Source organism: Elephantulus edwardii, unplaced genomic scaffold, assembly GCF_000299155.1.
Source record: "Elephantulus edwardii isolate Elephantulus edwardi_28Jun2011 unplaced genomic scaffold, EleEdw1.0 scaffold00050, whole genome shotgun sequence".
Taxonomy (NCBI): Eukaryota; Metazoa; Chordata; class Mammalia; order Macroscelidea; family Macroscelididae; genus Elephantulus; species Elephantulus edwardii.
In genome coordinates, this window is record NW_006399800.1 from 8,707,219 (window position 1) to 8,712,149 (window position 4,931).

Genomic DNA, 4,931 nt, shown 5'->3' on the forward strand with positions numbered 1-4,931 from the left:
ACAGAAAAGGCATTTGACAAAATCCAACACCTCTTCCTGATAAAGATATTCAGTAAAATTGGAATAGAAGGGAATTTCCTCAACATAGTCAAAAGCATATATGAAACACCAAGAACCAGTATCATTCTCAATGGACAAAAACTGAAAGCATTACTTGTAAACTGGAACCAGATAGGATGCTCACTGTCACCACTTCTATTAAATATTATATTGGAAGTACTTTCCAGGGCAATATGACAAAAGAAGGAAATGAAAGGCATTCAGTTCAGCAAAGAGGTGGTTAAACTATTGCTATACACAAATATATGATATGATATGATATGATATGATATGATATGATATGATATGATATGATATACAAAAAAACCTGAGGACTCAACAAAAAACTGTTAGTAGGTAAATTTAGAAGAGTGGCAGGATATAAGATCAATATCCAAAAATTGGTGGGATTCCTTTACAGTAAGAAAGATAACTCAGAGAAGAAAACCAAGAAAGTAATACCATTTATAATAGCCAATTACAAATTTAAATACTTGGAAGTGAATCTAACTAGAGACATAAAATCCCTCTTATGAAGAAAACTACAGAACATTTCTGCAAGACAAAATAAAAGACCTAAATAAATGGGAAAATGTGCCCTGTTCATGGATAGGAGGACTCAATATTGTGGCAATGACAATCCTACCAAAAACAATCTATATGTTCAATGCAATTCCAATACAGATACCAAAATCACTTTCTAAGAAGATCAAAAGGGAAACTGTCAATTTAATTTGGAGAGAAAAGAGACCCTGAATAAGCAAAGCTCTTGTGAAAAACAGAAACAAAGTTGAGACATAGCACTCCCTGTGTTCGAAACCTACTACACAGCAGTAGTAACCAAAACAGCACAGTAGTGGTACAACCATAAGCACATACACCAAGGGAATTGAAATACCAGAAATCAACTTAGCTATCTATGGTTAGCTGATATTTGGCAGAGAAATAAAGCTTATCAAGTGGACAAATGGCAACCTTATAAAAAAATTGAGCTGGCAAAAGTGGATTTTCACCTGCAGAAAGCTGAAACAGGATCCACATCGCGCACCATACACAAAAATTAACTCAAGGTGGATCAAAGACATGAGATTAAAGCCCAAAACCATAAAGTTCATCAGAGACAAACTGAGATCAAGCTTAGATGTCCTAGTCTATGGTGTAAAGAGACTGCCAAATACAGCCAGAAATGGACAATCTAAGGAAGATAAAATTGAAGAATGGGACCTTCTAAAGATTAAATCCCTGTGAACATCAAAACCTTTTTCTAACAGAGTGAAAAAGAAAAGCTACTGATTGGGAAAAACATTTGGCAATACCATCTCAGACAAGGATCTCATATCAAACGTTTCTAGAATCCTACAGGGCCTCCACAGGAAAAAAACTGATCACATAATTACAAAATGGGCAAAAAGACATAGAAAGAATTTTCACAGAGGGAAGTATTCAGATGGTCAACAGACACATGAAGAATTGCTTAAAATCACTGACAATAAGAGTAGCAGTAGCAAAGTTTAACAGGACAACAAGTCATAAATGTTGGAGAGGATGAGGAGAGATAGGAACTCATACATTGTTGGCGAATTGTAAAATGGTACAAGCACTCTGGAAGGCAGTTTCGCATTTCCTCAAAAAGCTGAACATAGAAATGACATATGCCCCAGCTATTCCACTGCTTGGAATATACCCTGAAAGAATGAGAACTGAGGCACAAATGGACACCTGTACACCAATGTTAATAGCATTATTCACCATAGCAAGAACATGAAAGCAGCTCAAATGTCCAACCACAATCAAATGGATTGAGGAATTATGGTCCATACACATGATTAAATAATATTCAGCACACAGGACCAATGATTTTATAAATCACTGTTTAAATTGGGAGGGACTAGAGAGCATTATGTTAAGTGAACTAAGTCAGTCCCATAAGAACAAATATTGTATAAGATCATTATTGTAGAAACAGATAACTAGTAAAATGTGTATGAGGATCTAAGTGGGGGGAACACAGGGGTGAAAATGAGTCAGGGATGTAATCATAGGGTAACACAATTTGATGGGTGTAGGGAAAGGTGGATTAAGAAAATGGGAAATTTGAAAATTGTAAAACAATGTTATGGGATTTGTAAGTAAACCAGTATAAAATTAAAAATTTTTAAGAAATACCTCCAAAATCCACAAAAAATAAAGAAATTAATTTTTTTTAAAAAAAAAAGCAAAAAGAAAAACCACAAACAGTATTTTGGTATTCTCTGATTTCACCCAGGTTCCACCTGACATCATCAATGGTATCCCTGGTGCCACAGTCTCTTCTAAACCTAGCTTGAACTTTTGGTTCTTCTCTGTCAATGTATATTTCTAGCCATTTTTGGATAATATTTGGCAATATTTTGTTTGCATTTGATACTACTGATATTCCTCAATAATTTCCACATTTTTTTACATTTCCCTTCCTTCAGTCAGTTGGCCAAACACCCATCCTCCAAATTTCTTGGTGTAGGCTTGATGTGGTATAGGCTTGATGAGCACAGCCAGGGAAGTGTCTGTTATTTGAAAATGTCAGTCTGTATTCCATCAATTTCTTGGGCCCTATTTTTTGTCAATGCCTTCAGTGTAGCTTGAACTTTTCTTTCATTATCATATCATAGTTTTTGATAGTGTGATTCTTATATCCCCTTTTGATGCTTTCTGGATTATTCAAGATTTTGACCATAGCATTTCTCAGTTTTGCAACTCAATGTTTAATTTGGTTTTCAAATTCTTCGACTTTAGAAATTTTGCACAAGCAAGTTCTTCCCTTTTTATTTTCTAGCTCCAGTTCTCTGTAAACTTCATTATAATACTTTGCTTTCTCTTCTCAAGCTGCCCTTTGAAATCTGTTGAGTCCTTTTACTTCATCATTTTGTCTCTTTGTTTTGAATTCTTGACTTTCTAAAGCAATTTTCAGAGTGTCATTTTACATCCATTTTTCTATCTTCCCTCTCCTCTGTCTCTGTAGTGAGCTTTTGCTCTCTTCACGGAATGATACCATTCTACAGTTCATCTGGTCTTCAATTATTAGTATTTCCCTTATTCTGGATTGTTGCAGGGAGAGGTGAAGAGGAGGGAGAAAATTATGCAACAATGAATGAATTAAAAAAAAACCCACAAAACAAACAAACAAACAAACAAACAAAAAACACCCACAAACCAAGAAGGGAACTGCTAAGGAGAAAACTGTGCAACAAAGAATGGATGAAAAATCCAACTTTTCTATAAAGTTTCATTAAAATCACAATAAAACATTTTTTAAAGTATGATTAGTGTTCAATGCCTCAAACCTATTCGAGTTATGATTTTATTTATTTTTTTAATTCAGGTAGGACAGATTCAAGATCATATTTGATTCTATGGACTTGTTTTCATTTTCTTCAGCTTCAGTTTGAACTTGCACTAGAGTAATTGATGGCCTGGTTTGAATGCTGATACTGAGTTTCTCCAACAATTCTTTATATTCCATCACGTGAGGTCCACACTTAAAGACATCTTTCAGGGGAGAAGGTTTAAAGGTATTTGTGATGAATAAATCATTGAATGTACAAAATTCAATTATTTGAGGCTTTTGAGCTGTGGTGAAGGGAAGAATGGGGAATATCCCATGAAATGCCAAAAGAGCACATAAATATGTCTCAGAGAAATTGCAACCAGAATGTTCCTTAGAGGCACAGATGATAAAACTTTGTCTTACATACTTTGAGCATGTTGTCCAGAGGAGTTGTTCCTTGGAAGGACATCACGCTTGGAAAAGTAAACTAAAAAGAGGAAGATCTTCAATGAGATGGATTGACACAGTGACTGCAGTCATGGTAACAGCTCAGCTGTCAATGACTTTGTGCAGTTGTGTTTATGAGACCTAGGATTAGGGAGCTCTCTGGTGGTGAAAAAGAAAAGATTCTAAAAAAAAATTAATTTAGGTGCTTCCACCTCCCCATCCTCAGCCCCCCCTGTATTCCTCCACTCTCCTTTTTGGAGGAAAGGGTGAAAGAATTAGGAAAGATTCAGTGGGAACCTGAAAAGATGGAGTGGTAGTGAGTGAGCATTGTTATTGGTGGTGTTGTGTACCATAGCGTCAGAGATCAATGCTAATTAATTTTATAAAACACAGTGTATGTAAATGATCTAATGAAATACAATGGGATCAAGGAATGTGTGAAACTCAATGTATATGAATGAATTACAATGCATATGAATTTTGTATGCACATGGTCTATTGCAAATTCTGTCTTGGAGCAGTGTTCCTTGCAGGCAATGGTTGCACAAAATCATCATCTCACATACTTGTCAGAAGGTGCCAGTTCTAGAAAAAAGATATGTGCAATTGCAAAAGTAGTGAGGGTCATTGACAGAAAAGCCAACACTCTGGTGAGGTGAGGTGGATTGGCACAATGACTACAAGGGGTTTGAGCATGGAGATCATTCTGACACAGGATAGGGCAGGGTTTCTGTTGTTCATAGAGTTACTATAAGTTGTAGTTAACTCAATGGCAACCAACGACAACTATAAATTCCAGTTTAAGATTAATAAAGTGTTTATGCCTAGACAGAAATATTTAAAAGTGGCCAGCACCCCCTAGTGGCTAGTCAGCTCTTGGCTAGCTTATGTCTCTGAGAAGCTGACATACCTATTTACTCCTTCAGTTTAGGTCAAGATAAGTTCCTCATCAATACTGTATTAATTGGTCTATGGATTAATTGAGCAACTGCTACAGAGACCCTCTTCTTTCTTCTTTCCACTAATCTCTCTTGGGTAATTAGAAAGTAAATTTTTTTAAAAATTTTATTTTATTGATTTTAATGAACATTTACAGAGATTTTGAATTTCCATTCATTCACTGTTGCATTTTTCTCCCTGC